This window comes from Erythrolamprus reginae, chromosome 11 (genome assembly GCF_031021105.1).
Source record: "Erythrolamprus reginae isolate rEryReg1 chromosome 11, rEryReg1.hap1, whole genome shotgun sequence".
Classification (NCBI taxonomy): Eukaryota; Metazoa; Chordata; class Lepidosauria; order Squamata; family Dipsadidae; genus Erythrolamprus; species Erythrolamprus reginae.
Genome location: NC_091960.1, coordinates 13,291,692 through 13,301,129, shown reverse-complemented (window position 1 = coordinate 13,301,129; position 9,438 = coordinate 13,291,692). Strand labels below are relative to the sequence as shown.

Sequence of the window (9,438 nt, the reverse complement as noted above, 5' to 3'; positions counted from 1 at the left end):
TAATCTCAAGTGGTCACTAACAATCTGGTGGCATCAAAGTATCCTGGGTGGATGGAAATATACATACATTACATTTGTCTTGTACTTTTAGATGTTTGTTCCACCTTCTCTTCAGAAGCTCAAGGTGGCTCTATAGAATTTTCCATTTTATCTCTACTACAACAAACCTCTTCTGAAATAGGCTGGGCTGACAGTGAGCAACTGGCTCAAAGTCACTTAGTGAGTTTCCATGGCTGGCAGCTAACCTGGGTTTTCCATCTAACACTTTGATCTCTAGATCACGCTCTCTTCCTCATACGAGCCTTTGAAGGCAAATCTTATGCGCAAAGACCAGGAAGGATTTTAAGGGTCTGGCTCCCACCTCCATAAACAACATCTGCTGCTTAATATTCTTAGGAGTGCTAACAAGTTGCTCTGAACTGGGCAGAATATGAAAATGTCACAGTGCCTTCCCCAAAAGGATTTCAGTCCACGATAAGATATAATAGACATGGAACAAAAATGGAACAGCTCAATTCTGTCATGCATGGGGGCTGGTGGGGGAAATAACTGGCAATAAATGGTTCCTGTTGTGCCATTGTCTCTTTCCACTTACCAACTCTGACCTCCTCATCTTTCTACTACACATTCCTCTTGCAACATCAACGGCAGCTGAACTGTAACTCCTCTAGACAGTTAAACAGACTTTGGTTTCAGAGGTCACAATGCAATAACGAATAGTAAATAATAGATGCTCTAAGCTCCACTTTTAACTTCTGTTTGAAATTCATCTGCATTTGAGGCCACAAAGCTGAGATTCAACCTATTTTTTTAATGGCAGGAAACCTGTGAATACAGTTCCAACTGCTGAGTAACTGTAATCCTTGCAACATAACTCAGGAGATATTGGCAGGAACAATTTTGCAACAACCAATTCCTGCACTTAGCATTCATCAAAATTGGGTTCCCACTCTGCACCAAGCCATAGTTTAACCAGTGTTAAAATCGCACCAGCAAAAGAGAGAAAAGACCCCTGAAAATGGAGCCCATATTGGTGATTTTAGAAGCCATATTGACTGCAAGGCCAGAGGAATTTAGAAGAGAAATTAGCTAGCCATTGCAATTTGTCAAATTCCCTAAAAACAGGAATTTCATTTCATTTCATTTATTGGATTTATATGCCGCCCCTCTCCGAAAACTCGGGGCGGCTAACAACAATCATGAACAATGTACAGTAAAAAATCCAATACTAAAAGACTAACTTAAGACCCCTAAATGTATAAAACCAACATACGTACAAACATATACATACAGTTGTATCAGCCTAGGGGGAGAAGAAGTCTTAATTCCCCCATGCCTGGCGGCAGAGGTGGGTTTTGAGTAGCTTACGAAAGGCAAGGAGAGTAGGGGCAATTCTAATCTCTGGGGGGAGTTGGTTCCAGAGGGCCGGGGCCGCCACAGAGAAGGCTCTTCTCCTGGGTCCCGCCAAGTGGCATTGTTTCGTTGACGGGACCCGGAGAAGACCCACTCTGTGGGACCTAACTGGCCGCTGGGATTTGTGCGGCAGAAGGCGGTTCCTGAGATAATCTGGTCCGGTGCCATGAAGGGCTTTATAGGTCATAACCAACACTTTGAATTGTGACCGGAAACTGATCGGCAACCAATGTAGACTGCGGAGTGTTGGTGTGACATGGGCATATTTGGGAAAGCCCATGATTGCTCTCGCAGCTGCATTCTGCACGATCTGAAGTTTCCGAACACTTTTCAAAGGTAGCCCCATGTAGAGAGCGTTACAGTAGTCGAGCCTCGAGGTGATGCCTTTAGTCGAGCCTCGAGGAATGCCTTTTGTTCTCTGAATGCTTGCAGAAAATTATAAGCAGCCAGTTTTTTTCCACTCTTGGTGTGAAATATCCTCGAGTGAATAGGTGACAAGCAAAGGTGGAAGTGGGGAGGGAAGCCTTTTATTGTGTGTGTTTGTCTTTTTTTGCAAGCAATATTCTTGTCCCCTGCATTAGCAGCAGCCAGTTCTGGTATATAAATAACCAGGTTCAGGAAAAGGCACTTTCCGCCTAGCTCTCTGCACATTGTGAATCAAGAGCGTTTTGAGTTGAATAACAAAACAATAAAAAAAGGAGAAAGTCTGTAGCCTTTAAGTTCAAAAGCCTTGTGCCTCTGCACTTTAGCAGATGTTGGGGGCCTCCATTTGCTGCCACCAGGGTTGTCTTCATTTCATATGCCAAATACTTAGTGTGTTTCTAAATATCCTGAAAAACAGCCTTAACCTTCTTCTTTGAATTTCCAGGGAACATGGTTATTTGCAATCAGACATTGTGTTATTTCTGGACAGGGAAGAGCTGGAACGCTAGCCCCTTGGTTCCTACGTAGCTGATATAGAAGATACTTTTGCTGCAGTTGGACATGCAATTGTTGTGACTGCTAATCATTAATTTACAGGGTGTACAAATGTGATTTAGTTTATATTAAACCATAATGTGAATTAATGCAAATGACATTCTCTTCCTGACAGCCCTTGACAGTTAACCGATGTTGCCCTGCGTTATTATTTTTACCTTTAGATTCTTGTAACACCTACATTTTTAATTGTATCATTGTATTACTGTTTAAACAATTGGATCCATTATACCTATGCAAACTGCCTTATGAATCATCAGACAAGAGCATATAAGTGGGCTGGATGAATGTATACATATTTACCTAGAAACATACCTTGCTATTTATACTTTCTTTTTTAAATCCTGTACTGAATGTAGTCAAAGCTACAATCCTAGGTAAATATAACAATAAAATGCCACTGAACAGTGAGGTAAGAAAACATGCAAGATATTGTGCTAATGTAAGAAACCACCTTTATTTTGTTAAGAAAAATTTAAAATTCTTGAAACAGAGCAGCTAGGATCTCACAAGTTATTATACTGTTAAAATTTTATTACATATTAGACTGTCTTTCGTGCACACCATTTGTTAATGCACCACAATGAGTGCATATCCCGAGTCTTCGGAGAGGGGCGGCATACAAATCTAATAAATAAAATAAATAAATAAATAAATAAATAAATTAGTTTTCAATAAAAACACCAACCTTTATTAATTACCCATTATGCTCCTGTAGTACCATACCGCCTGCTACCGCACAAATCCCAGCGACCGATAACGTCCCACAGAGTTGGCCTTCTCCGGGGCCCGTCGACTAAACAATGTCGTTTGGTGGGTCCCAGGGGAAGAGCCTTCTCTGTGGCGGCCCTGGCCCTCTGGAACCAACTCCCCCCGGAGATTAGAACTGCCCCCACCCTCCCTGTCTTTCGTAAACTACTCAAGACTCATTTATACCGCCAGGCATGGCGGAGTTGAGATAGCTCTTCCCCCTAGGCCATTACAAGTTATGCATGGTATGTTTGTGTGTATGTTTGGTTTTATAATAGAGGTTTTTAGTTGTTTTTTTATTATTGGATTGTACATGTTGTGTTTATTATTGTTGTTAGACGCCCCGAGTCTGCGGAGAGGGGAAACATACAAATCCAATAAATAATAATAATAATTATTATTATTATTATTATTATTAATAATTATATGGCTAAATGCAGATTGATGTCATTCAAATGAATTGCACCACCATCATTCATCACTGTAATTATGCATTGAATTGGAATTCTACTTCCAACAGAAACCTGAAAATACAAAGGTAGGGAAGGCTGCAATAGAACATTTCCGAATGCATAACAGAGGACTGTACTATGGATTATTAGATGCAATTCTCAGGTCAAATTCTCGTATAAACATTCATTGCTCTGAGCAGTTCTTCAAACATTTATTTTGGCACTAATATTTATCAAAGACCATAGTCATAAATGTCTGGATTGAAACCAGATGCCCTTGATGATGAAATACAATTTTGGCAATGAGAACATAGAGAGAATACCAAAGTCAATGTCACACCTCAGCGCTAAGATTCCCAGGCCACTGTAATGTTCGGAACTTAATAGAATTGTGGTTTGCTCACATCACACACTAAATCATAAATAGTCCACAGGGAATTGGTTTGCATTACAGTTAATTCATGACCCAGAGTACTTCATGATTTAGCTGGGTTGAAATTACCGTTGGATAAATATACACTTTCATACAAATATGCATTCTAGTTAGTTTGCAGTTCAGTATGTCACATGACCTTAGCCAATGATTATAGAGCTGCAGCCGTCCAAAGGTTATTAGAGTCCAGCTTCTATCGCTTCTGGTCAGTTGGCTACGATAATTGGATACTGGACTCTAGCAACATCTAGAAGGCTACATCCTTATTGAATAACCCATTTGAAACCCTAACATTTGAAATGAGTATTAGACACACACTCGGAATCAATCCAACTCACTGAATTCACTGGAATGACTGCTGAGTAAACATACCAGGGGTTGAGCTATTATCAGGCCAGTTTAGTTGGGAAGCAACATTTTTGACATCACATAGAGATTTGATCACAGATACATTTAAATTGCAGATAGTAAACAACGCTACAAAAGGAGAGATAAAACTGCCATCCAAGTGTGCCTCACTTAAAAACAATTCTTTCATAATGAGGCAGCTTACTCACTTGCTGAGAGCAAATAAGGGATCAATTGTTGCTGCATCAATAGACGAGCAATGTATCCTTTCTACATCAAACCACGTAATTGAAGATTTAACAATTAATGAATTGACTCACATGCCTTCAAATCAGATGACAGCACTTGTTTACCCTCATTTATAGCTCACCTCATCTTGAGAGATCTGGGCTAATTATAATCTTAAACAACCTCATAAAAGTGAGAAGTTATTACTCAAATACTAAGGTAATCTAATAAATGAGAAGAACAATAGATTTACATATCCTGCTCAACAAAGATACCATTTATTTGATTTTGGCTTGGGGCGATATGTGAATCCAGCTACCGCAATTTATAATCCACAGCTGATGGCTTTTGAATAATCTGCAAAACAAACCCCCATGGTTGTTTAACAAATTCTGGTTAAAGCAAACTTAGGCTTCATACAGCATGTTAAAAAAAAGAGCAATGTTTGCTTAACCTTATTCATCCAAAGCCGGGAGTCTTAACAACCTATCTGAATTATCAACTTTCAGGAACATCTATAAGAAAGGTTTTTGTTGATGGACAAAGGTCATCTACTCTTTTAAAGGACAGGTAGTATAAGATACAAGGACTATTTCCTTGTCTCTGCATTTTACGAGAGGAAAAAAAAACCTCACATAGAAAGTGCTGGTCCTATATAATGTTTTGGCCAAACCTTCAAATATATTTATACTTTTCTTATATAAGTATGTACTCAGCATACGGATAACCAAGAAAAATTTTAGGCTATGTTTTTGAATTACAAAGAACTGTAACGGAGGAAGCAGTAGCTGGATCTACATGGTATTATAAACTTCTTCTAAGAAAACTGAAAGTTGAGTTTGTTCATTTGTGGCTTGTGGGTAGAGGCTTGCAGAGCAAACATGTTATTGGCACATGCGCTCGACCAGCTCCTGCTGTTCTGCAACTTGAACAGCAGATAAATAAAGGAAGCCTGAAGTTTCAACATAGCCTTAAGAATACTTGGCTAAGAATATTTATATAAACCTTGCACAATACAAAACATTTACTGTGCATTGATGCCCCCTGGTGTCTGATGCTTTCCAGACACCTCCCTGAACCCTAAGGATTTATGAGATTATTCTGTACCTCCCAATTGGAGTTTTGATATTCAAATTGCAGGAGAAATATTTCTTCTGGGGATACTACAAGAACAGTACAATAAAGGAATACATATTTAATTCTGCATGCAGTAATGGCAGCACGAAAAGTGTGCGCACAACAATGGAAAAATGATGAGTGTAATAAAAAAATATTAGAAAGTGCTGAGATGGATAGATTGACACTTAAGAAAAAAGAAAAGGAAGAAACAGAGTATTATTTTAACATGTGATATATTTTACCAATGGTTAACTAACAAAAACAGAGGTTAGAATTTAAAAATAATTCAAAGAGATAATAAAAAATTGTAATGTAAACATTGTAAGATGGACAAGCTAATTGTTTTATTATTTTATGATTAATATTTATTAAGATTGCCAGTATGATTATATTTATTGTTGTACCTTTACTCAAAATTTATGCCCAGACAACACGCTGTTCAGATAGACGTGGAATTATTTTTGGTTTTAATGGGGAAAAAATGTACCAATAAAACATATTCAAAAAAGAAATTGTAACTTCTAACCTTTACCAGTTGATAGTTTTATTTCTTTAGGGTTAAATGATCAGGTGGGAGGGGCTCAAATGTAGAAAACTCCAGGATTAAATCAGAATATATCAATAGTGTTGATTTTAAACTGATAATTCTGTTGGAATTTGTTTCAGACATGGTTTAATGAACAAGTCATTATAGGCTGGTTTATTTTAATTATTTTTTGTCTATCAAATTTGTACTACCTATTACACTTGCATACTTCTGAACAATTTACAGATAAAACTTTAAAATGATTTTAAAAGCTGTAAGTTAACAAATTTAAAAAGAACAATTGCAAAGTTAAAAGGCAGAAGGAGCCCAACATATATTACAAAAAACTATAAGTCTTGTTTACAATCGTGTGACCTCGTTCACTAAATATACTTAGTCTTACTATATACTGTAGTTTCTTTGATTTTAGCTCAGTGAGTTGCTGCATCAATGTTTTGTGGTTTGCACATAATACTTTAAAATGACATGTGACCATGTCACATTATCCTGTATGAATCAAACAAGCCACTGTATTATGGCTTTGTTTGATGTGTGAATCTGCATTAAATACTGACCTTCTGGCAACACAGCAATCTAGCTTTCCTCATTTGTTGTTAGACACAGAAAATATATGAGATCGTATTTTGGCATGGTCTCCCCATGAACACTCACTATTCAGCTTGCCACCCACCACAATTCAGATAATTGACCCAAGTGATGTTGGAGAAAATGATCTAATAGAGCCTAGAGACCAGCATTTTCTGAAAACATTGTTTCTATATTGAACACTATTCAAAATGGAAATCTTATATTATATTTTGTGTGTGTGTGAGAGAGAGTGTGTGTGTGTAATTTTTTTGCCTCTCAGCCCCATCAGGGGCCATATTCCAAGGCAGATACATTTTTAATAGCCGACAATTATAATCTATAAAATGTACACACACACAATATATTTGTTTGTTTGTTTGTTTGTTTATTAGATTTGTATGCCGCCCCTCTCCGTAGACTATATATATATACAGTATATAGACTCTCTATATATATATTTGTCTCTCTGTGTGTGTCTTCAAGCAATGTTGATTCCTGGTGACTGCCTGGAAAGTTTTCTTGGCAAGATTTAAGAAGTGGTTTGCCCTTTAAATCTTCCTAGAGCTGAAAAAAGAGTGACTGGCCCAAAATCATCCAGTTAGCTTTATGCCGAATGTGGGACTAGAATTTTTGTTTCTATTCTGCCTTTACTATTTTTGTAAATAACTCAAGATGGAGAACATATTTCATCTTCCTACCTCCTAGTTTTCCCACAAAGAACCTGTGAGATGGGTTGGGTTGAAAGAGACTAGCTGGTCCAAAGTCACCCAGCTGCCTTTCATGCCTAAGGCAGGACTAGAACTCCCACTCTCCTGGTTTCTAGCCTGGTGCCTTAAGCACTAGACCAGTGATGGCGAACCTATGGCATGCATGCCACAGGTGATATGTGGAGCCATATCTGACCGCACGTGAGCCGTTGCCCTAGCTCCAGCTGTAGCATGCATGTGCGTGCCGGCCAACTGATCACCTCAAGGTTATATTATTGCAACATGCAACACCCTTGAAGAGCATCTAGAGACTACAGCTGATCCAGAATGCAGCCGCGCGAGCTGTACCTAGGTACATCCACACTACACCAATTCCCCGCGGACTGCATTGGCTCCTGATTGGTCTCCGGGAGCAATTCAAAGTGTTGGTTGTTACCTTTAAAGCCTTACGTGGCTTAGGGCTAGACTATCTTCGAAACCACCTTCTACCACATAGCTCCCAGCAACTGATAAGGGCCCAATTGAATTGAATTGAATTATATTTTTTTGGTTGTGAGTCACCCAGAGTCCCTTGGAAGTTGGTGGCATACAAATTCAGATAGATAGATAGATAGATAGATAGATAGATAGATAGATAGATAGATAGATAGATAGATAGATAGATAGAGGGTGGACGGACAGACAGACAGATAGATAGATGAGAGACAGACAGATAGATAGAATCTTCAGCTCATGTAGAGGCTCTGTGAGGTCGTTTTTGGCCTCTGGAGGCTTCCGGGGGACGGGAGGGCATTTTCAACCTCCCCAGGCTCTAGGGAAGCCTCTGGAGCCTGGGTAGGGCGAAAAACAAACCTACCCAGGCCCACCCAAAGTCGGGAAATGGGGAAGGGAGGAATTGTGTGCATATGCATGGATGGTGGGGCAGCAATGAATGATGAGTGTGGGCACTTGAGCATGTGCAATAGAACATGCACACATGCTTTTGGCACCCAAGGAAAAAAAATGTTCGCTATCACTGCACTAGGCTATTGGTAATGGCATTCAGTATTAGTGAGCTGTCATTTTTTGACTCTTTTCCAAGGATCATTTTTACAAGGCATTTTTTATAAGATTGCAAGATAATGATTGGTAGCCAAGAGACCCATAATCCTGCTGTCAGGCTGAAAGCCATTTTTTTGAGTTGGAGACTTGGCCTGCCACAGGTAGAACAGTACTGTGGGAATTGGGGAAGGGTGGTTGCATGAGAGGGAAAGATACTAGCCACAACAAATTATTTCCAGAGATTCAAGATCATCATTTGTTCAGCAACAGCTGGAAATACAGGGGAGGATTGTGGACATTGAAAGAACTGGAGTAGTCCTCATGATGAACCTGTAGGTGCGGGGATAAGGGATGAACTTTAACCTGGGTGGAGAACTGTAGGAAAAGTTAGTATCGGGTTGACTACAGTTCATAACCTACATGGCTGTGTTAATAAATTGGAACTTGGAAGAAGGCCAAGATTTGGACTCTGATTTATTTGGTTGGATTTCTATGCCGTCTGCAGACTCAGATTTATTTCTCGGATATTAATTGGAATGCTAACAGCTGCTGCCATCTGATGGTTGTCCCAAAATTTTTTCAATTTGGTATTTAATCCCCATATACCTGGGGGGGAAAAGGCCACCGATCTCAAGATGTTAACCTGTAGTAAGCTTTTACAGAATAACATCCACAATGTAATTTACTAGATTTACTGACCCCCTCACATCCTGGACATAAACTGTTTCAACTCCTACCCTCAAAATATTGCTACAGAGCACCGCACACCAAGACAATTTAGATACAACAACAGTTTTCCCCCAAGTGCCATCACTCTGTTAAACAAATAATGTTTATGAAACAATTATGAAGCCA

At 39.1% G+C, this 9,438-nt stretch overlaps 1 long non-coding RNA gene across 1 annotated transcript in view; it reads right to left on the bottom strand.

Moving 5' to 3' along the window:
* Positions 1–2,829: 2,829 nt before the first annotated feature.
* LOC139174094 (uncharacterized) overlaps positions 2,830–9,438 on the bottom strand; it is an 8,166-nt gene continuing 1,557 nt past the window's right edge. The window contains exon 2 of the long non-coding RNA XR_011560299.1: positions 2,830–3,018. This is a non-coding gene — a long non-coding RNA (uncharacterized lncRNA). The remainder of the gene's footprint in view (positions 3,019–9,438) is intronic.